This window comes from Myotis brandtii, unplaced genomic scaffold (assembly GCF_000412655.1).
Source record: "Myotis brandtii unplaced genomic scaffold, ASM41265v1 scaffold125, whole genome shotgun sequence".
In the NCBI taxonomy this organism is placed as follows: domain Eukaryota; kingdom Metazoa; phylum Chordata; class Mammalia; order Chiroptera; family Vespertilionidae; genus Myotis; species Myotis brandtii.
Window position 1 is genome coordinate 16775710 of NW_005354385.1, and position 25184 is coordinate 16800893.

Sequence of the window (25184 nt, forward strand, 5' to 3'; positions counted from 1 at the left end):
AGCAGCACAATTTGCAATAGCTAAGATTTGGAAACAGCCTAAGTGCCCATTAGCAGATGAGTGGATTAGAAAACTGTGGTACATCTACACAATGGAATACTATGCTGTTACAAAAAAGGAAGGAATTCCTACCATCTGCAACAGCAACTGACTTATTATGCTAAACAAAATAAGTCAGTTGGAGAAAGGTAAATATCACTCATTTGTGGATTATAACAAACAACATAAACTGATGAACAAAAACAAATCCAGAGGCAGAGAAGCATTGATCAGACAATCAAACCTCAGAGGTAAGGCAGGGGAGGGGAGGAGGAGAGATCAACTAAAGGACTTGTATGCATTCATATAAGCCTAACCAATGGACACAGACACTAGGGGGTGGGGTGAGGGCATGAGCAGGGGGTGGAGGACAATGGGGGGATAAGGACACATATGTAATACCTTAATAAAGAAAAAAATACAATTAATAAAAAATAGAACCTGAAACTATATTAATGAACTTTAATTGATCTTGCCCCTTGCATGGATTTTATCCCATCATGCATGAGTAATTTAGAAAATATTGGCACATTATTATGCATATTTTCTATATTTTGACAAATTTCATTATATAACATTCAAAAACTCACATTTGTTAATATCATCACTGAACTCATGAGAAAAGTGATAATGCATCGGGAGGCTGTCAAGCTCCTGGGGGCAGGTAAAAGTTTTCCAAAATTCCAATTTCCACTTGAAAGCTCCAGTTTTCACTGTCAACAAATGCTGTCATTTGCTTTTCCTGAAGTGAAAGGCTTATTCTTTGTTCATTTTCTGAGAAAATATCTGCCTCATACCTGAGTCTGAATAACCATGGTTTGTCAGCTCTTCTTTCAGTGAAAATGGTGTTCCATGAAAAGATAGGAGTGGCTCATTCAGCTCCTGACTCACAATCAGACAAGTGCTTTTCCTTGAGGCAATCATGTGCTTCTGTATGCAGCAGAAATGCTTTCTGTATTCTTCCCATTTCATTATACAGAATACTAAAACTCTGTGTTCTTTAGGCTTGATATTATTAATAAAATTAGTAATATTTACTGCTTCATCAAAGATGTTCTTACATGAACTGGCACGTGGACTACTTCGGTTCAATGCTGCTGCCTTGATTCTTGCTAAGCCTTTAGCAGTTTTACCCCCCAGGACTTTGGCAGTATCAGCGCAAATACCAAAACAGTGGGAAAAGGCACATGCCATCTTGGTATTATTAAGAAAATAATTTGGACCTCATAGTCCCCCCAAAAGGGATTCAGGAACCATCCCTCACCCCCACCCCAGTTGCCTGCAAACCACCTTTTGAGAACAGCTGCCCAGGAAGGAAGCCGATGGACACCAGTAGTCTAAAGAATAGGGCAAGAAATTTTGACCAAATCTCTAAGGACAGAGCCTTGGCGATCAGAACGGTATTCAAGCCCTGGTTCTGCTGCGCTTTAGTGGTGTGACCTCGGACAACTGTTTTTATCCTTTACTCTTTAGGTTACCTATCTGCACACTATCTGTATTATCTGGAGATATTAATAGTGCATAATTTAGAGTTAATGTATATAAATGACAAAATGCACCTAGAGGGTGAGCACAGTGCCTAGAAGATAGTAGGTCATCAATAAGTCAGAGAGAAAACAAACCACGGCCAGGGAATTGTTTTTAAGGCACAAGGAGAGAGAAAACCATTGAGATTTTGTGATGACTTGATCTGAGAGAGGGAGAAGGAAGAACTACAAGCTCATTCCCAGATTGTCATTAACCCAACAGAGAAGTGGAGGTTTGTAGGGCATGATAATAAATTCTGTTTGGGATTTATTTAACTTGAGATGCCTGTGAGACAACTGGGTGTCTAATTAAAATAGGGGTCTGAGACTCAGGAAAGCCATCTGGGCTGGGAAAATATTGATTAAGAATCAATGGTTGAAACTGAAGTTAAGAATATGCATTACATTGTCTAGGATAAAACTTGGAAAGATGAAGAGGCAGGACTCCTGTGACTACCAATTTTTAAGGAGAGGGAACACAGGATATTATACAAAGAAGTCAGAGCAGTTATATGGATGCCAAAGGAGGAATTTCCAAGGTGCTAATGAAGAGGCATACATTGGATTTGACAGTTAGTCCAACTCCCTGACTTTAAAGTAAATGAGGTGCAGGCACAGAGAAGCTAAGTAATCTTCACTGAAATGTCTACTGACAAATAAAAATTATTGCTCTGAGGCAAAACATTTTCCACACGTTCTATTCTTGACTGACTTTTCCTATTATACTTGACACTTTTATCTTGAATCTTACAATTGTGTGATTTGATTGTAAAGATCTAAGCTGTATATGAAAAACTACAGAAAAATAGTTATGTATAGTTCAATTCTGTTTTCTAGGCTCACATATCTGTATGCTATGATGCTAACATAAGCTTCTGAAACTATATGAAGTCATATTTGTTAATGAATCAGAATCTGGAAAAACAAAACAAAATGGCACAGTAAACATTTGGGAGATGCTGTGGCATTACTGGGGCAAAAATGAAAGTTTATTTATTTATTTTTTATTATTGGTTATATTGACCATGAGTTCTCATCTTGCTGAATTTTCCATAATGTCAGTTTGATGAATTGTATTGTCCTATAACCTGATAGTATCAACAGTCTCTCTCTCTCTCTCTCTCTCTCTCTCTCTCTCTCTCTCGGTTTTGATGATTATGTTACAGACAAAATCAATTACTTCTGGTCTGTTACCATGGAAACAGATTTATGTCACAGGCTGTAAATTTGCCATCTTCAAGAATGGAAAGTTGCTCTGTGTCATACAACTTGAAAGATTAGGGGAAAATATCTAGTGTTCTTGATGGAGAGAGGGTGAGTTGTCAGGAAAAGTCTGGGTCAATTACTGGGGCAAGGATGCTGTGTTTTCTTGGTATCAACAAAAGAGACTATTATAGGAAGGACATAATCTAAAAGGATGAACTAATTAATCACCCTTCTATAGAAAAAAGTTATTAATTTTTTCAAAAGGAATTTTCATTTTGGGTTCATGATTATCAGCTATTAGTATTTAGCATATGTTCTCAGGCAGCATGTGACCAAGAGCATCATATATTATTGCAGGCATACAGAGAGCACTCAGCACATTATGATAACCATTGATCATTCTTCCAAAGCAAAATTTAATATTATTTTTAATATTTCAAAAGTTTTGAAATAATGCCAGGTTGGTGTACCTAGCTAACTAGGTGGCTTTGAAGATTAAATAATAATAGATAAAAACCATTGAATAATTACTATGTCTCAGACATTCTGTTGTATAATTTATGAATATTGACTTACTTAATCACCCTTATAAACTTATGAGGTTGGTATTATTATTCTCATTTTACAGATAAAAAAATAGAGATGCAGGTAGGTTAGATAACTTATCAATGTCACAAAAGTAATAAGTCAAGGAGCCAGGATTTAAACCCAGTTGGTTCAGGAAATAGCCTACAAAGTGATATGTTTAGTTTATCTTTTCTGAAATTGAATTAGGATAAGTCAGCTACTTTATTGGGTGGTTGCTATGTATAGAGCCCCATGTTATGAATGGGGTGGTGCAACCTAAGACATATAGCAATATAATCCTCACCTTTGTTTTAATATAGAAGATAAAACAAACATGAATGAATTAATAACAAAAATAAAATCTACTTCTAATATATTCATGTTCATATGTATGTTCACCACATTGGAGTTATCTAGAGGTAAATTAAAAGCCTAGGCCACTTTCTCCTATATCGTGTACCTCTTATTGTCAGTGTGGTGTCAAAAAATTCAGCATTCCTCCTAGCCTGAATAAACTATTGAGAAAGTAAGTATAGCAAAGAAAGCACTATTCCATGGCCAAATTCAAATTCAATCTAGACTTTCACTACCCTTGTTCCTTTCCTATTAGCTAAACATATGACTGTCCAGACATAAATATTATTTATTGACTTGCTAATCTCTATATATAAAACCCTAATATGCAAATAGACTGAACGACAGAACAACCGAACAACCGGTCGCTATGATGTGCGCTGACCACTAGGGGACATGCACCGAACAAGGCAGGCGTCGGCAGCAGGCGACAGAGCATGGAACGTGGTGGGCATTGGCTGCAGCAGCATGATGGAGCAGGTGAGCAGGGGCGCCAGACCAAGGCAGGGTGCCAGTTGCTGTCATGGAATGAGCCTCTGGTGGTTACTGAAAGTTCTTTGCTCCCAGGGGCTGCAGTCCCGCCTGGCACTCGCTCCCGCTGCTGGCGCCCAATGCAGGTCCTGATCACTCAGAGCAGTCATTGCAAGCAGAAGCTGCTGGCCATGATCGCCCCTGAGGGCTTCTCCACCTGCCCCTGCTCCTGAGGGGCTATTGGGGCATCAGCCTCTGCTCCCACCCACTGATGGCGCCAGCCCCAATCGCTCCGGGTCAGCAGCGGGTGCAAGCGGCGCCGGTGCTGGCAGTTCATGGGAGCGGCTGTGGCAGCAGTGTTTAATAAGAGAATCTACATCTGCTTTTCTCTACCTGGACTCAGTGTCATGCCCCTGGAAAGAAATAGCTGTATGAAATCATGAGCTCATCTCCATCTTCTGAACAATTTTTACCTCGGAAATAATTAGCTTCCAGGAGATGAAGTTCCTTGTGACTTTGTTCTTACCAGACAGCTATGAGCTTAGAGAGACAACTGCTAACTAGTAACAACAACTAAGCCAACATAATTATAGACAAGTCAGAACTACTGGTTCTGATTTTTTCTCCTGTATGTTTGCAAAATGAAATTGTCTGTTCAACTCCCCAATATTCATTCCACTTCAGATACCTCCTCCAAGCTCCATGCTAATCATTGGTTAAAGAATAGGCATGTGGTCCAATTCTGGCCAACAAAAGGTGAGAAGTCCACCATTCGGGTGTCTGTGAAAGGCTTCTTCGCTGCTAAGAAAGAGACCATGGAGACGGAATTCTCTGGGATATGATACGTGGCATTACTCCAACTTACAATCAGAAGGGATGACATTCTGAGGGCAAAGCTGACACACTGAGGGCGGCAGATCACAGAGACAGCTCTACCCATGGGCTCTGGATGGATCACTCAGCTCTTGGACCCAAACCACCTCTGCACTGCTTGTTACATTCAATAAACATTCTTCTTGACTAAGAGCATTTTAGACAGCTTTTCTAGTGAACAGCAGCTGATACACCAAACAAATAATACTCCTTGTTGGTTCAAAAACTTGGCCAGTTCAGAAGCCAGCTTACAACCAAATACTAACCACATATTTGGATATCTTTCACTCCATGCAAAATGGTGAGCTATGGATCCAGTTGCCAAATAAATATAATAAAATGCAAGTAAGTACAATCCTGGGTTATTTACTAAGTATACAGGATGATGTCTTTCTTAAAAAGAAAACAAAATAAAAAGTTAGATTCGTCTCTTTCTCCCATCAGGAGCCTTTGGCTTCGTTCCATTCCCTGAGATCATCTCTGCCATGTCCCTCTCTACGCTTGCCTTTTTGCTCTGCTCTAACTGTCCTTGTTCGCTAATAGAGATTTTAGTTTACTTTCCACAAACACAAATTTATACCCACCGGTAGTTAAGCGCCTTCACAGTACCTTTTTCCGGAAGAGCTCCAGGCCACTTCTGGGAATTATCTCATTTGTCGTATACTATCCCTAGAAGAGATTCTGCGTTTGTACCCCAGTAAGCCACTCTGCCAATACTCCTTGACAGATATCTTGTCTCCGAGGAACTCTGATGAGGCTTGGTGTCAGCTTTCTTGTTCCAGGATCTGTGTAGAAAGGGAGCACAGGTGAAGTTAGTCCAGCATCTTGGGCATTTGGACTGAATTGCGTGCTCTGGCTCTGGGTTTTCATACTTTGTTTACTCATAGCCCTAGATCGAGAAAGTAGGACTGAGGCCAAGCAGGTTGTTTGACCCTTGTAAGCAGTGCACCCTGGGCTGCTCAAGGAAGGATGGGGCCAGGAACCAGCGCCAGAGTCCTGGGTCGGTGGGCTTTCCTTCCTCCTCTGGCCCTGATGCAGGAACTCTTTCTGAAGGCACGCTGGAGTCCAGAGTAACCTCCTGTTCCTCACCTCCTACTTCCCCGAACCCCCCCCCCTCATCTCCCCTCTTTACTTCCCCTTGGTTTCTTTTCTTCAAATGCCAGAAAGACCAAAGAAGCAGACCAGTGAAGTATGTGGTTATAGTGTTTTAGTTCCTTTTCAGCTCCTCTTCCTCTCTACCTAAAACCCTATATGATAATATGAGTAAGGTAAGACCAATAAACTGTATTCAGTGGCTTCTAAGAGTAAGCTTTGTACAAGCAAAGGTGAAAAAACCAGCATACTAAACCGAGGCGTAATATCCATTTCAGTATAACCATCTGATGTTATATTCCTATCAGATATAACCATTGGCAAGGCTTAGCCCAGTTAAACTGGTGACTATTTCAAAGGAAAATATAAGTAATTTTAAAATCAGCAATTGATATGTAAAACAATATTATTAAATTCACTTATACAATGCCCATAACCCTAACTGGTCATGGATTCTCACCAATAAATTTTCTTTTATAATTTACTATGGAAAAAAAATTACATTAAATCTCACTTTTTTTAAATTTTATACATATTTTTAAAAAAATCTTTGACTCCTGATGAGAACTCACTCCGAAGCCACCAATCATTTCTTGAATCTGTCATCAGAATGATTTTTCTAAAACATGTATCCTACCACTATTAAAAATCTGTCCATCAGTGATTTATAGTCAGTGTAACAAAGTGTGCAAGTGCCATTAAGATCTGGGCTTGCCTCTCCTCCCTTACCTTTCACTTTGTAGTAACACAGACCTGGCTCAGCCATTCACTAGCTGCGTGACATTGAACATGTTACCTAACCAATCTACATTTTAGTTTCCCATCTGTTAATGGGGATTATAATACCCAGCAAAATAGGGCTGGTGTTAGAATTAAATGAGATTATACATGCATATGTAAAGACACCTGCACAGTACCTGGTATAAAGTAGGTTTTCCATAAAAGCTGGAGGTTTTAATAGTATTGGAGGTGAAAATAATAGTAACAATAGTATTATAGTTATCATTTTCTATAAAATGATAGTAATTCTAATAATACCCATCAAACAGACCCATGCATTAGAGTATAAAGCATTAAATTATTAAATAAATGTATAGCCTTTCAATAAATGTTAGTTCCCTCTCCTTTACAGCCACAGGTTAGTAAATGTTACTTCTATTCTCTTCACAACACACAAGTAACTGGGTTTTAAATAGCTTGGTCTCCAGCCTGACATATGTAATGAGCATAATGTTAAATAACCAAAATATGGGGACATGGAGGGGGATGAGGTAAGGAAGGCTGAACATCAAAGAGGGACTAAGAGAAGGGAGAGCAGGAGAGTACAGTTAGAGAAAGCATCCCAACTCTGGTAGTCCTCTGCCTGTGTCCTCACACTTATTCTGACGATGAAAACACTTGGAAGCCCAGTGTTTCAACATTGAAATGAATCTTTCAGGTCATCTAGTTTCACCATTCGTGTTTTCAGGCAGCGGTCCCTAAAACTGAGCATCAGTGAGCTCATTGAAAATCACTGATTCGCAGATCAGAAAAATACAGCTTATGGCCTGGGCTCCCATTGGGAGAGATTTTTTTTTTCCAATTCCAAGAATCCATGGGAAATAGCTGTGAGTTCTGCGTATGGCCTCATGATCCACTTTAGGCCTCTTATTTCAAGTTGCATATGTCTCAGTAAGATTTCTAGCTCTTTAAAAGCAGCCCATGACTTACAGATTAACCATCATATAAAACTGCATGTCTTGAGTTAACAATCTGGATTCTTAAAAGCAGTTCTGAGCTACACTTGGGCTATTTGTTAAAGAATCAGATTTTTGGGTTCAATCTCTGGAAACTCCAAGAAAGTTGGTGTGGGGCAAGACCCAAGAATTTGCATTTTAAACAAACTTCCTCAGTGAATCTGGTGCAGGTGGCACATGGGTTACAATTTGAGAAGACTGCTCTGAAGGAGAAGAGTAGAGGTTCCTGGAAATATGAGATGGGTGCTTCATACAATCAAGGCTGGGATTCAGCTCTAATGTTCCCAGTAAGTAAGAACAAGTGGAAGCGCGCCAGATCACAAGGCTTTTATTTTTATTATATTTTCTTTTATATTTTAGAAAAACAAAACAAAAACAATTCCTGCCCTGCTTATGTGGCTCAGTGGTTAAGCAACAACCCAGGAACCAAGAAGCCACAGGTTCCATTCCTGGTCAGGGCACATGCCTGTGTTGGGGGCTCAATCCCCAGTAGGGGCGTGCAGGAGGCAGCCAATCAATGATCATATTCTCTCATTGATGTTTCCATCTCTCTATCCCTTTTCATTCCTCTCTCTCTACAAATCAATAAAAACATGTTTTTAAAAAGCATCACAATTAAAACAAACAAACAAACAATTCCTAAAGGCTGTATATAAAAAGACATACTTTCTCTGAGAACTAAACTGAAGAAAGAAATTTTGCTTAGGACATAGCATTAGGGACACTACATAACCTTGCTTAACAGATGTCTTAAATTTAATTTTACCAAAAAAAAACATACAAGGTTTAATCTAATAAATCTTCTCCTGATGGTTAAAATCAAACTCAGTCAATCCCATTTAAAAAGTGGTGAGATAAAATGGTTCAGAAACTTTACTTTCAGATTATCTAATACAAGTGTTGGAACTAGAGAATTCCCCCAAAATGGAGAGGGAGCCTCTGAAATTACCTTCCGGGAATTTCAGCATTCGGAAATCAGGGGGAAGTTCATGCCACAAGTGAGGAAGTGACAGCTCAAAGAGCATGACAGAGGCTGCTCTGAAAAGGGTGGGTGTCACTAGAGAACCTTGGACAAAATGTTTTAAGTTTATTTTTCTTCACCCATTTTTATTTTTACTATTGATGCTGCTAACTGTAATACTAATATCAACAATTGAATTTTTAAGAGATGAATGTAACTTTATATTTTGTGTTACTTTATTTTATCCTGACAGTTTATCCTTTCAAATGTTCCAGCGGTTCTCAACCTGTGGGTCAAGATCCCTTTGGCAGTCAAACGACCCTTTCACAGGGGTCGCCTAAGACCATCCTGCATATCAGATATTTACATTACGATTCATAACAGTAGCAACATTACAGTTATGAAGTTGCAACGAAAATAATTTTATGGTTGGGTCACAACATGAGGAACTGTATTTAAAGGGCCAGAAGATTGAGAACCACTGCCCTAGAGGGACTTAAATTTTTGTCTTACTCCAGCTCCATTGTTTTTAACCATCATTTTGTCTTTCTAGTTTATCCTTTAACTATTTGGGGCCATTTATGCTATTTTCTTTCCCTTTCATTCCATTTTATCTTCTTTTATGTTGACAGCATGATGTACCTGCTTCAGAATTTTCCAGTTCAAAACCATTTCTGTCATGCACTCTGCTGTAAAACCCCGGGGGACTCGGCTCTGTGCAAGGGCTGCAGCAGATCCACAGCTGCGGCCGAGGAACTCCCAGACTTTCCCAGCAGGTCCCCACAGCGTTGCCCCTGGGGAAAGGGCAGCCTTCCATCTGGGTGAGAATGCCGGTTGGTGTTGCAATGTCTGAAATAGTCTTACCTTACCAGCTGCTCATCTGGGTTGAGGCCCTTATCAAGGAGATAACTTCAAATGGCTAAACCACCAAGATGTTAGGCATTGAAACACTGCAAGTTTGTCTAGGAACCAAACTGTCCGTCCACTGCTCCGGGTGCTCCAGATGTTCTCCTGAATCAGTTTGATCCTCCAAAGGCTTCATGGTGTTCATGTTAACTGAAAATCTGGGATTCCTTTCTTTGCATTGTATAAAATTCATTCCTGCCTTCACTCTAAAAATGTTGCACCCCGGAGTCTCTGAGCAAAATGTACATTCTGGAAGAGTAACTTCATGAACCACAGTCTTTAATGGGTTTATCATCTACACTTTTCTACATTTCCTTTGTCTTTGACGTCCTACTGTGCATTAATTTTTTAAAAATAATGCACCACTTTATATTATCTATATATATAAAAGCCTAATATGCAAAGTGTCCCCTCAGGAGTTCTACCAACCGGGAGTTTGATCACTCACTATGATATTCGCTGACTACCAGGGGGCGGTGTGGAATGAAGGAAGGTCACAGCCAGCAGCTGCTAGGGACCCTATCCGTGCATGAATTTTGTGCACCAGGCCTCTAGTTTTTTATATAAAAAGGTGGGATATAATGACTAAAAATAAAAATACTCTAAATATGTGATTTAAAAGATTTTATTTGTTCTTAAGCATGAGTCTATGCTTCTTATACATAAAGCATTTTTCTCATATCTTAATTCTATAAGGAATATAAATGTTAAAATTTGAACTTGAAAGACCAGTGTTTTTACATTGAAATGAATCTTTCAGGTCATCTAGTTTCACCATTCGCATTTTTAAGCAGTGGTCCCTAAAATTGAACATCAGAATCACCTGGAGGACTTTTTGTTAAAACACTGCTTGTCAGGTCTCACCCCAGAGTTGCTGATTCTGCAGATATGGGAGAGGTCCCAAATTCTGCATTTCTATAAGCACACAGATGCTGCTGTTGCCACTGGCTCGGGACCACACTTTGACAATGACTGGCTTATTGAGTTCAGAATTAAAGGTTTTCTGCAGTTAGAAACATATGTGCTAGTCATATTGCTCTCATTTAAAAATAAGTTTGTTATTTTCTATGAAAGTTACTATTCTGTGTATATATATATATCCTATCTAATAAAGAGAGAATATGCTAATTGACCCTCACACCATTGCAAAGATGGCAGCACCCACAGCCAATAAGGAGGGAATATGCTAATTGACTGCCATGCCCTCAAAGATGGCAGCGCCCACAGCCACAAGATGGTGGTGCCCAGTCCCCTCAGTGCCTGCCTCCAGAGTCCCCCAGTCACCTCAGCCCCCCAGCTGTCCAGGGCTGGCCCAAAGAGCAGCCAAGCCTCAGATGGCCAGCTGCCCAGGGTCACCTGAGGCGCAGGTAACCAGGGCCGGCCAAGGATTGCACTGCCGGCAGTGGCAGCAGCAGAGGTGTGATGGGGACATTGCCTTCCCCTGATCACCGGGTCGCCTCCCGCCTCTGAGGGCTCCCGGACTGTGAGAGGAGGCAGGCCGGGCTGAGGGACCCCCCTCCAGTGCATGAATTTTCATGCACCGGGCCTCTAGTATATATATTATTTTATTGATTTCAGAGAGGAGTCAGAGGGAGATAGAAACATCAGTGAGAGAGAATCATCGATTGGCTGCCTCCTACATGACCCCCACTCAGGATCGAGCCCTCAGCCTTATCATGTGCCCCGACCAGGAATCGAAACTCAACTTCTTGGTCAGAGATTGATGCTCAACCACCCAGCCACACCAGCTGGGTATATTGCTCTCATTTTTATGAATTCTCAAAGATGACAATCATAGCTTCTCCTGCCTCATTTGTTCATTTATTTAATGTCCTGTAGTATAATTCCTCCAAACCTGGAACTTTGGAATGATTTATGGCAGTATTTCACAGAAGCATGCAATAGCTTCGTCACTGTCTCCCTTCCAGCCTGACTCCCATATAGCCTCATTTCACCCAGTAGTCAGAGTGATTTGGGGAAAACAGAAATCAAATCATGTTCTTTTGCTGCTCAGAAGCCCAGAGGCTACCCAGTGAAAAGGCCAAACTCCTTCCAATTGCCTATAAGGCTTTATGATACAGCCTTCCAGTTCCCTAGCTAAATTCATCTCTTCCTGCTCCCCGCCTCTCTCACTCCTCTCTAGCCCAATTGGCTTCTGGCTGTACTCTGCACCAGCCAAGCACACATACACTGTTCCAGCTCTCAGGAACACTCTTCCTCTAGACAGCTGAATGCCTAACTCCCTGACCTCTTTCAAGTCTTGGCAAAAGTTTATCTTCTCAAAGACACCTGCTGTGCTTTTCTTTCAGCTGCTTATCCCACTCTATTATTTCCAAAGCACTTATCACCTTATTATGTAGTATACTAGAGGCCAAGTGCATGAAATTTGTGCATGGGGAGGTGTGGTCCCTCAGCCTGGCCTGCACCCTCTCCAATCCGGAACCCCTTGGGAGATGTCCAACTGCCTCTCGCAATCTGGGACCGCTGGCTCCTAACTGCTCCCTGCCTGCCTTACTGATTGCCCCTAACCACCTCTGCCTGCCTGATCACCCCTAACCACCTCTGCCTGCCTGCCTGATCACCCCTAACTGCTCCCCTACTGGCCTGATAGCCCCTAATTGCTCCCCTGCTGTCCTGATTGCCCCTAACTGCTCTGCCTCACCCCACACCCAGGACCCAAGACTCTCTTCGCTGGCCAGTCGCAGGCACCCGGGACCTGGGCTTCCCTCTCTCTGGCTGGCCACAGGCATCCAGGACCCGGGCCTGCTTCACCCAGGCTGGCCGCAGCTGCAGCCACAGGGGACCGTGGGTGGGCGGCTTCACCCAGGCCACAGCCGCAGGTGCCCGGGACTGTGGGGTGGGTGGCTTGTCCCTCTCCCGGGCTGCAGCCCCAGCCGCTGGCACCCAGGACCATGGGGCAGGCGGCTTGCCCCTCTCCTGGGTGGCAGGTGTAGGCACAGCCACTGGTGCCCAGGACCACAGGGTGGGTGACTTGTCCCTCTCCCAGGCCGAAGCCTCGCTGGTCCCCATTCCTCTCTTGCGAGCTCATTTGTGCCTGGCTGGTCCCCATTCCTCTCTTGCGAGCTCATTTATGCCTGGCTGGTCCCCATTCCTTTCTCCCTGTGTTGAGTGTCTGATCCGTTTCAGTGTGAGGAGTGAGGGTGTGACGACCATTTTCATATTAACTCTTTATTATATAGGATAATTTGCTTATTTATGTTGATTATTCATTTTCTGTCTCTCCTGGGTAGACTATAAGCCTAGAAGTAAGCAGGCATTATTAAGTATCTCTTGAATACAACTATTTAAAATGAATTCTACAACAGCACAGTTCAACCTGGCAGCTATCGGCATGTGCAGTAGCTGAAGGCTTGAAATGTTGCTAGTGCCAAATTTTGAAATGATAATGTTTTGGGCATGTCGTTTCTTTTGTCTTTTTTTCAAGTTGGCATCTAGAAATTTTAAGTACCTATGTTGGCCTCATATTTCTATTGAAGAGTGCTGGTCTACGCTACACCTTTCTCCTACTCCTTCACCCTCCTCCAAGGGATCAAACCCATAAACAAATTCATGAATTAAGGAAGGAGGTGATCCCCTAGTCTGAAATGCTCTAGAAAGCACTGCAGCACTCTCTAGATTGATTGATTCTCGGTATTATTTGGTCAGGTTGTTGTTCTTGTCCTTAAGTAATAGGATTTTGGACAAAGAAACACTACAGTGAAAATGCTACTTTGTCCATGAGCAAACATCTGTGTGCATGCATGCATGAGCATGTGGAGCAGAAAGGGCATTTAAGCCAGAATACAACAGACTTATAGGAAGCTTTCTATTTTGAAATAAGTTGGCATCATGACAAATAGAAAGCAAACAGCATTCTCAGCCCAATAATCAATTCTTGATCCGCATTCCTACCCTCACATCCGTTTTGCTTCAGCCATAATAGCCCTCTGAGTTGCCCTGGGCCGTGTTTCTCCTACTGCTTGCTGGTGCTTGTGCTTTAGGCAATTTCTTTCCAGGCAACCACAGACTGTTTACTGACTGTAATCAAAATGACAGCGCACTGTTTACACAACCGAGTGTTGAGTCGATCGCCTTTTTCACTTGGCAACCTGAGGGAACTTGAGAACAGGGATCTTGAGGTACAACTTGCTACTTCAAGATGGTGGTGCTTACTTGACAAGTTTCCTGCACTCCTTTGGGGTTTAAAATACAAAGGATTGAGTGCGATCTAGCCCTGAGCTGAGTGGCTGTATTCACTGCCTTCACATCAGTGCTAGTGGTAAACGCAACTGGAACACAGGTGGCTTCAGGTGGGGCAGATGTTCAGCCCTCACATGATTCTTCACCAGCCAGAACCCAGCCCCTGAGGGGCCTTCTCTACCGAGCATGCCCCACAAGAGATGGTTATAGTGCTGGGGAATCGGATCACTGTGAGGCGGTGACAGTATATCATCCCCTGCCCCATCTTTTTAGAAACAAGTTTCAGTGAAAATATAGGGAAGAAAGGAAGAAAAACAGAAGAAAAGGAATGAGACTTGCACTTCAGGTAAAATGTATGTTAGACTTGTCTTTGCCCACACTTGCTGTGACATATTGAACACTCAGCACCTCTGATGTTCAGTGTCCGCATTTGTAAAAGACAGTGAGGAGGGAAATTGACTAGTTCTTTTGTAGTGTGTCCTTTATCTCTCAAACTCTAGTCCAGTGCCCAGGCTCTAGCTCTCTGTATGAGGTAGACTCCAACATTGATCCCTTATGGGAATTACCTGAGGCAGGGCAATAACCTTATGCTCTGAACAACAAGGGTACTTGAATACTGACTAATCATGTGACTGAGCTAGGCTGTGCTATACCTACCAGAGGCTGTCTTCCTATACTAGAGGTAGTGCACTACGGACTTGCTAGTTTTAAATGTAAACCATGTTTATGATGAGTCAATAGGAATGCCTTGAATAGAGCATAGCTGGAAAATTGGTTACTGAAAAGAACGATTCCTCGAATTCTTTCTAACTCTAGATATTCAATTCTGATACACGATTTCTGCATGAAATTATAGTATGAGAAACCTTCTCACCTGGGAAATTCTATCCAAATAGCAGTTAAAAACAAAAACACTGACAAAACTTTGTCTAGTTTTCAGTGAAAGATGACAAGTCAGTTGGTTAATTCCCCCCCCAAAATAGGACCTTTTAAAGGAAAGAATAGATGAAAATATCTATTTCTGGGACTGGAATTCAGTACCCAGAGGGTCTGTGTTTTCCTTCAGCAGCTGAGCGCATCATTGGCACCAACATTGGAGCAAGGCTCTGTGTGCATTGCCCTGATCTGGGCGCCCGGCATGCCACTACTGCAGCAGGAATGCTAGGGGGGAGGTCTCCGCATGTAAAGGCAGGAGGGACCCTGTTCAGAGATCAGTTCTTTGAAGGCTAAAGGAGGGCCGGATGCTACAGGTAAAAGGAAATCACATGATGTAATTTTTCCCCCAGACAGGGATGGCAGCAACCAAACTGCTAAAGAGAGCCAAGACCCGCGCTTGTCTTTCCTGTGCTTCCCAGGACTGAGGACTAGCAAGTAAGACACTGCTGGGGAGCACACAGTCATGAGGAGAAGCATAAGAAGAGCTGAAGGGAGGAGATGCTAGAGAAGATGGAACTGGAACTTCTGACATTCCTACAGTGTTCCAGGTGTGCCACCTAAACTATCTCCTCAGGGACATGGATAATTCAGGATTTTGGTAAAATTGCCTGTCCAACACGAGGGCATTCGATCCACTCATTTTTTAAGTGTCCCACATTTATGTATGTATGTATGTATATATGTATGTATGTATGTATGTATTTTGGTTGCTTTGGTTTATCCTTTTTCTACTAGAAATGTTCCTGTCCATATGGATAGGGTTCTGGTATGCAATTTTATGCACTCAATGAGATCTCTTTTTTAGGTGTGCTCTAAAAAAAAAAAAAAATGGGTGTGAGGTATAGGCTTTGGGGCACATCCCAAGATTGAAAGTATCTCTAATCCCTCAGGAGTGGCTGCCTTGCATTCGTTTGGCATTAGCAAGCATACCCTCATGCAGAGTTGAGCTCTGCAAATGGTGGTCTTCAAGCCGAGGCCTGGACTGACAAAGATGTATTGGACTTGTCCCTGTTGGGTCTCCTCAGGGCAAGCTGGTTCTGTTCACATTCCTGGTACCGTTTGACAAGTGTCTTAAGTTTTTATGACTAAGTGTCCCATCTTTAAATACAATTAATAGACTTTCTTTTTAGAGCAGTTCTAGGTTTACAAAAACTAAAATTAAATTGGAAAGTACAAATAGTTCCCACATCAAGTTCCCTTTTTTGTCTTCAATACTTAGTCTTCAAATTTTTTACTCAGGAAGAAATTAAGTAAATAAGTAGAAAGTATGTTGTCATGCATAAAATTCCTCAAACTTAGCTTTTCTGAGGGATATGGATTGGTGGGAAAAACATGTATTATTTTGTGATTCATTTGATCTCACAGACTGTTGTCTGACACGTGGCACCACTAGACTGCATTTGAGGGGTATTTTAAAGAAATGTGTCTTACAGTGACTCAGGGTAATTTTAAGGCACCAAGTAAACAACATGTCTAACAAAAGTCTAAGAGAGAGGTCATTATTGTGGTGCATCTTAACTCTCGTGTTAATTTGCATAGAGATCTGCATCATGGTTCGGATGTGCTCTGCCACTTTTTATTTACTCCCAGGCATCACTCTTTTCCTTTTCAAAATGTACTAAATGCTTTGAATAACAAGTTGGAATGCTTTTCCCCAAAGAATCAAGTCAGTTCTCACAGTTGTCACCATGTTGGTGGAGGGAATGGTTATAGCACAATAATTTTTTGTTCTCTACATTGACTGAATAATTTAAGGTGACCCTTCTTCAAAAAAGCATACCTTCTCTGTCAAAAGAATGTCAAAAAGCATTCTTATTAATATTTTACTGGTTTGTTACTTATATTTTCATTGCAGACTGCCTAAGTGCTGTGTGTAAAAAGGTAAGATGTAAGTAAATAATGCAATCCCACTTTGAGAATCCAAGCACTGCTTCACAGACATCCGTCATGAATCTAGCCTCAGACATACCATTGCATTGCTAATGTTTACCACAGATGTGCCAGCCTCCAGCTTCAGAATGTGGATATTCTCATCCTGAGATTTAATAGATCTTTTTACACAGTGATCATGTTACTGACCAGGTGGACAGAATGGTAGAGGTCGTGAAGAAAGCATAGTTAAGTAGAAAAATTAAAGGATATTTCTCTAGAGGAAAGACTTTAGGATATAATCTGCTCTGAAGGACAAAGAAGATTATTTTATTAAAGGCTACCACTGTGTCATCCTCAGCTGTGGGTAGGACTGTGGGGAAACCAACATGGAAACAACTGGGGTGTTAACCCAGTGAATGTCTCCTTAAAGAGTTGAAAAAGCTGAGTCACCTTGGTAAAGGAATTCCTTTTAAGAAATGAAATTTATTATTAATTCCACTAGATTAATTCATTTCTTTTTTTTTTGAGAAATACCACTTTCTGAAAATACATTTTAAATGCATTTTGGCTTTTTAAAATGTGTTGGTTTACAGAGCTGCCTTTTCTCTGAATATTCCACAATTGCAGTTTCGAAAATTAGAAATCAATGTTTTGTTTCCAGCTGGCTGACCTGGACAGCCAAAGATTATTTTTCAATAGACACTCTTATTTGATTATTGAGAACAAGTTTCAAAGAAGCAATTCATAAGGCACAGAATGAAAAAAGGGCGTATCTCTGATTTTACAAATTGAAGTTTGTGGATGCTTATTTCCAAGTGTGCACAATTGTTTGTATTGTTAGTTTGCAAAATATATCATAGGCAGCTGAATCAACTTTCAGATAGAGTTAAGGGTAGGGAATTAACAATTTGAAATATAAAACTGCTCACACATATAGAATAAACACCAGCTTGTTCAAACAAGAAAGAAATGGACATGAATGTATTTTTTATTTTCTTAAGTATTTGCATAGTCTCTTTAGTTAACATGGGCTCACTCATTAGCATATAAAGAAATTACTTTGGACGTCATTTCTCAGCCAATTTTCACTTCTCTAGATAAGGTCCCATTAAGTTCTCTTATTTTTCTCTGCCTTCCTCTAGTCCAGTGGTTCTCAACCTTCCTAATGCCGCGACCCTTTAATACAGTTCCTCATGTTGTGGTGACCCCCAACCATAAAATTATTTTTGTTGCTACTTCATAACTGTAATTTTGCTACTGTTATGAATCGTAATGTAAATATCTGATATGCAGGATGTATTTTCATTGTTACAAATTGAACATAATTAAAGCATAGTGATTAATCACAAAAACAATATGTAATTATATATGTGTTTTCCGATGGTCTTAGGCGACCCCTGTGAAAGGGTCGTTCGATTCCCAAAGGGGTCTCGACCCACAGGTTGAGAACCGCTGCTCTAGTCACTTGGTTCTCAAACCTGGCTGCATGTTTGAACTATACTTGCAGAGCTTTTAAACAAACACGGATACACAAACCAGCCCAGAGGATCTAATTCAATTGGTGAAAGGTGGAGCCAAGCATTGCTCTTTTTTAGCTTTGCAGGCAATAGCAACATGCAGCCAGAGCTGTGGGCCGCTCACTGAATAAACTTATCATGGTTTAGCTCTTTCTTCTTCTCTCAGAATGTTTGCATGTCTATTTGTTCCTCCTGTCACTTTTATTGAGGTTTTAAAAATCTAATTTTTTTCGACTCTCATTTTGCTTTTTATTGTTTTTCCACTTACTGTCCAAGAATTTCTCATTCCAGATATATGTATTTGATATATATTTTTATCTAATACTACCAATTTTTTATACAATGAAAGAAAATGTAGAGGCATAGAAGCATGGAACAGACTGAGGAATCTCAGAGGAAAGGCGGTTGGGGGGACATATTAACCAAAGAACTTATATACATAACCCATGGGCACAGACGATAGTGCGATGAAGGCCTTGCGGATGTGGGGGGCATGGAAAAACTGGAGGGGTTAATACGGGGTAAAAGGGGACATCTGTAATACTTTCAATAATGAAGATAAAATTTAAAAAAAGAAATAGAATGCAATGTGATTGTGAATTATACTTTTGTCTGTTCTTCCAATGCTAATGTAATAATATAATTCAATTACTGCCATAAATATATAAAGATTGATAGTAAAGCCCAATACAGTTGTTGAAAACTAATATTTAAGAATGGATTTACTTGAGTTGTAATCATTATTGGGTATGATTAAAGATATTTTAGGATTTGGAGATCCTGTGGGATTCAAGGACATGTAAATATCCTATTAGTAAAAGTTATACCATTTCACAGCTAAAGGACATATGTTTTCTCTAAATTTTAAGCTTTAAAGACAAATTTCAATGGTTTCAGAATAGGGCAGAAGGGAGAATATTATATACTGCACCAAGTAACATATCAGTAACAAGATACCCACAGCAAGGGAAACATTAAAAGCAATCAAAGGCGTGGGTAACTATTCCTTTAGGGAACATCCCCTGAAGTTTGGAGATGTAAATATCAGTGGGGGAAAAAGAAGTATGTAGAATATTCAAGGATTTGAAATGAAAGAGATGGACAAATAGTGGGCAGCTGGGGGAGCCTGGAGTAATAGAAAAAAAAATCTTGAGTCCCAGTGGCTATGCCTCTAAAAATTGTTAAGCCATTTCCTCTTCATGAGGTTTATTTTCCTTCATTGGTAAAAGTACTGGTTGGATTGGAAATGTTGGATTTATCCAGTGTTGTAAGTAATTTGAAATAGATGACAACATTTAACAAGAGGGAGATTCCTAATGAAAATCTGAAGTTTTCGCTTCTTTGGAGAAAGGGTTTGATTTGACATCTCTCTGGCCCTAAGGAGCTGCTCCTCTTTAGCAAGGGCTGTTGAGTTCCTTAGTCCCACTTTGACTGGCTTTACTTATTTTTCCTATCTTCTCTGCTCATGTAGAAATTTGAGTTGTTTTCCTGGAAAATTTATTCTTAGGGTCATTTCCAATCACAATATAGTAAGTTCCTTGAAAAGAAAATGCCCAGAATACTTTGTAGAACAAAAATAACTTACAAAGAGAACAAAAATAAACGTCACAAGCAAACACACCAAGGAGACAGAGAAACTAACCAACAGGTGACAGGTTCTCAAATACAGGCTTAAACCCATAATGTGTCTCATTAACCCTATGCAAGAATATTTGAGGTTCTTGTGCAGAAGCACAATGTCACTTAGCAATGAGAACTGGGAGTCAGTGAATTATTCCAGCCTGAATTCTTGGAAAAGGAAACGGACAAAGTGTTCTGTACAACTCAAGTAAGAATGAAGAATATTCTGAATATCAGGATATTAAAATTCCCAAAAGTGAGCTTCTTGGCAGAAAATGGCCAGAGTTATTTAAAGAGTGACTTCCCATCTTTAAATTCACCCATTGAATAAAACAATATTAAACCGCTGCTTAATAATTCAAGGCCCGTCACTTCCTTCACTTTGCTCCAGCACAGAGCTTAATCACATGCAGAGCTCCCCACAGGCAGTCTCCAAAGGATGAAAACCTAATTCACTTATTACAGAAATAACTCCAGACTTTCAAAAGATTCCTCTGAACTAAAACAACCCCTGAGAACTCCCTTATACAACCACCGCCTCGCATATGTTTATGTGCACTGCTTATAAGTTACTTTGCAGTTGTTCTCTGTTCATATTATCTTGGGCAGAAACTTCTCTAAAATACTTTCCATCGATCTTTTATCGCATGACATTCTGGAGAAAAGAGGTAGACTATAAAAAAAAATCAATCACTTGCTTGGCACATTAAAACGCGCGGTAGCCAGTTGAGTGGGCATTTATATAAATTGTAAAGAGTTATGTGTCTGGGTGTAGATTCAGATTTCAGATCCTGAAGAGCTGGTGCCACTCAGGCAGTTGAGAGGACAATGCATGTCTTTGCTTACTTAGCAAGAGAGCAAGACTTTATTTATTACTGTTTTATCAAGTAAACCACAATTAACAATATTCTGCTCTGAAATATGTATCTAGTCCTATTAAAATGTATCCAAAGAATGGGTTAACTTTATCCCAGAGTGAAAAATATTAGGTAAAGCCGAACTAAAAGGCAGTTTCCCAATCGAAGATAAATGTGTGAACTTGCAACCTAAAGCAACAATAGAATTGGCTTTTATCCTTCCCAAACTTTATAACTATTCCCAAGAACAATCTACCTCACAAAGTAGTAGTTCAGATACAGATTCTCTAACGATTGCCATTAAAATTGTTAACGGGCAAAGTTCAAGTGGAAGCAAAGATGATTTACAATTAAAATGAATCTAAATTTAAAAACTAGGTCTTTAAAGTACAGAAGTATACTGTTAATATCCTGAATTATATTTCAGGAGTAGGTGGGTAATTCATTCTCATCATTTGGAAAAACTGGTGAAACATCCATCAATATTAGGTAGATTGAATAATATATTTTTAGATGACAAATGAAACATTACTTTCCAACCTTCAGGTAGTTCACAATGTTTCTATACATGAATGGTAGTGAGAAAAAAGTAACCTGCCCAGTTACCCATGCAAAGAAATTTCACCATCTAGTCACATGTTCCTTCTTTGGTGGGGGAAAAAAACACATTTGTCTTAATATGCTTATAGTTATGAGTGCTTTCCGTTAACTTCAACACTAAAATTAAGGAATCACAAGGGCTAGGAGTGACCTAGTATCAGGAAAAATGAACTAGCAACAAATTCCAAGCAAAGCACTGTCTAATTGAGAAACCTCACCCTCATTCTTTAAGCCTTCCAAACTTTCCGCCATCTCAGATCTGTCTAATCATGAGCCCATTAAGTCATCGTGGCTGCCATGAAGATGAAACTGACAGCGCCATTACTTGAGTCAGTTTAAAGAGGCCCAGGGTGGTTGAAGGGAAGAACTGGGAGGCCTGGGGTGCTAAGAGGACATCCCAGCTCTAGCTCCCGAAGATCCCAGGAGCACACAGCTGTCAAGAGCACAAAGCTGCACACAGAGAAAACCTTGGGAGGGAAACAGGGATTTGCAGTATGTCAACAATTTCATCAGGCACAGTGGGCCCTTCCACCTTTTATTTTACCATTAATAGGATTTAAGCAGTAGAGAGCGTGTGAGTTGATCGCACAGCCAACACATGCACTTATTTGGGGGATTTAGGCTCTATAATTTGATGATCATAGTAGAAATTATTTGGCATTTAAATGTGATTCTTAGTGAAACCTAGATTTTCTTTGTGAATCTTCAGACTTTTGCCTAATCGGTCTATACTATTAAGGCATGAAATAAAGTCCCTTGACCTCATTTTATTAAAAAGAAGAAAAAATAAACCCTTTTAAGTGGAGTCTATGTATACCATTGGGCAAGAACATTCTTCCAGAAGATATCATGAGAGTTCTATAAACTCTCCAGGAAATGTCCACAATGTTAGCACTAATTGACATCATTACAGGGAACATATTTTGCTGTTGTTTTAGCAAGGGCACTCTTCCAAGATGAGAATTATTCACTTTTCAACTGCAGAATTCCTTGGCAGATGGTATAATATCTTCCTGTTGTGGTGGAAGATATTATACCATCATCACCGATAATAACAAGAAAACCTGTTCTGTTTGGTAGGGGTTGGATGGCAAGAGAGTGGGCACTTAATCATGTCTCCGGATATAGAATAAGCACTGAACAGACATTATTTTGTTTACACATTCCTGCATCAGAGGCATGGTCATGCCTATTTGATAGAAGATGTAATAAAGATTCAGAAAGTTTAAATACTTTGTCAAGTAATAGTGGAGCTAGGATTCAATCTGCCAGCCCTAGCTCTTAACCACTTCTCCACATTGCTTCCGAGTTGTTGGCACCACAGAAGGAACAGGCCAAGGACCTTTAAAACATCTCTCTCCCTCGACTTCTCTATCCCCATGTTTAGCGCACCATTAGTGGTAATATACAACACAGTAAGAGTCAAAGATGTACCAGTTAAGCTGAGAAATCAATTGGTGAAAATCCAGATAAATTAGAATCATAGAATTTTAAAACTGAAAAGTGTCCTTATATATCTTATATATCCTTGATTCAAATTCCCATCTTTTACAGGCAAGGAAAACATGCTTCAGTGACACTTGGTGTCAAATTTTCTGAGGTGACAAGTCTCCTTAGGGGCAGAACTTGAACCAAAACCTAAGACTTCCATCTCAGTACTCAACCTATTTTCTCTACTGCGTCAATAAATTACAGTATTATGCAGTTACTCTTAGCTTTTTCTAAAGAATAAGATATACAAGCTTATGTGATATACATTTAATCAAAACATTTTGTGACTAACTTTGTCTACGTCACCTCTTTACATTGTGACTTCATAGATAGACAAATAACTAAGAGATTATTGAAACTATACCCCCCAAACTGCTAACATTCAGGGCCAAATGTAAACATCCATTCATAAATGTAAAACAGTTCCATCAAGACCAGCTCTTGTGTTTACACAGAACAAAGTTACATTTGGTCACCTGTAGAGAGGCGCTGCACGTACAGTACACACGAGTCAATTAACATCCATTTCTGGGAAGCCTTTTCATAGAGGCAGTTTTGTTTATATCCTATGGTGGAAGTTCTGAAATATACAAGACCCAGGGCTTTCTCAGAGGCATCCACTAGTTTGTAATTTTTTAAGGAAGAGTATTATTGTTACTCATTTTAAAACATTAAGTGAAAAATCAGTGTTTTTGCTACATCATTGAAAATGACCGTTGCTTTTAGAGCAGAGGCCTTGAGTTCTATTTTTAGGCCCTCTTGACCATTACTGACTGGGAAGCCAGGTTGAAATCAGAGGTCTTTATTTCACACAGGGCACTTACTACTCAAGTGACAGTGATGAAATATTTCCATGCAAATCCCTACAGTCACTTATGCTTCATCTTTGTCCTCATATGCTACACTACACCACCTGCTGTATTAAAAAACAACAACTTTACGATTTCTAAACCCCTTCTTTCAATTACTACCTATAGATTTTCTGCCCATAATTTCTTATTCTAAGTATGTGATAGCTAATTGAATGATGCATTTGTAGTTACTCTATACAATATTTTAGAGAAAACTATAAAAAATATAGATTAAGTAAATAATTATTTTTTTGGCTCATGCAGCTCTCCCTGGTAATTAATAACAGTAATAATAATAATAATAACCAATTATTAAATCTATACAGGAAAAAAACCAGAAATGTTTCAAGCTTATGAGACAATGCATCAAGAAGATATAATACCCTTTAAGTCAATAAATTTAAAAGGTAACTAATATAGAAATAAACATATCAAAACATAAAAGAAATTGCACATTATGGAGCATAGAGAGATGATTTTATTAGTATAAAGTTAAATATCTTTTTTAACGGTTAGTGTTGGTGATCTTCTTCCATCAGTGAGAATAGATTTTTAGAAAAAAAGAGAATGTGTTTCAAACAGCCAAACACCTCTATCTTATTGTCACTCCCTATACTCACGGCCCCTTTAAAGCTGTTAAATGAAAGGCTAAGGCACAGTGATAGTTCCAGTTTCACTGTACACTTATGTTTAAAAATACTAGACACACTGGACATTTAAACAGAGATGTACAGCCATAAAATCCATTAGGTTAGCTTCGTGTAATAAAAAATACTGTCTCTGAATACAATGAATCAAACATCTGCATGTTTCTGAACCACAGGACCAGTAATGCCTAGTCTGTACCATAAGTCACCATTTCTAGACAGAGGCTCTGTTTCTATTGAGAGAGAAAGGAATAGTAAGCAGTTTACACATCAAATGATGTCTTTGGTTTCTGTAATTTACATTCAAACAACATCAGGTTAAAATAGCAGTATGAAGATGATTTTAAAATGAGAAAAATGATGTGGTAGCAGATTCTATGGTGCAGATAATGAAAGGTTTTGCCAGCTTACCTGATGAAAGAGAGCCTTAGGGATCACAGCATAACAAAGCCCCGCATCCAAGATGGTTAGAGTGCAGTGTGCCTTCTTTTGCAGTTGTTCACATTTTTGGCCACAGAGGTTTACAAATTAATTACAATGTTTTTTTCCTTTGCTCTCTCTGTGGACAAGAACACAAAGGGACCTTTCCAGAATCCTCTCTGCTATGCCTCCGCTTCCTGTTCTGAGATTCACTCTATGGTACCCAACATATATCAGAAAACAGCTTTGAGGAAAAAAAAAAAAAAAAAAGGCTGGCAGAAACCAGCGTGGTACCGCCATCTACTGGTAGACACATAGAATTGAATAAAAGGAAAAACAACCCCATTATTCTTTATCATAAAGTGAAACAACATATGAGTATGTACAAAGAGACTCTTTTGCATACTCAATTATTTGCACCTCATAATATGTTTTCAAATAT

At 39.9% G+C, this 25184-nt stretch overlaps 1 protein-coding gene across 4 annotated transcripts in view; it reads right to left on the minus strand.

The window, feature by feature from the left end:
* LOC102257654 (sodium channel protein type 3 subunit alpha) overlaps positions 1–24976 on the minus strand; it is a 107684-nt gene extending 82708 nt beyond the window's left edge. For 3 of the 4 annotated variants that reach the window (XM_005859391.2, XM_014534153.1, XM_005859389.2), the window contains exons 1-2: positions 24734–24976; positions 5646–5821 (exon numbers count right to left, since the gene is read on the minus strand). The gene's annotated coding sequence lies outside the window, so the exon portion shown is untranslated. Of the gene's footprint in view, positions 1–5620; positions 5822–24733 lie in introns of all 4 variants that reach the window. The other variant, XM_005859390.2, reaches the window with a different exon arrangement.
* Between the last annotated feature and the right edge of the window lie 208 nt (positions 24977–25184).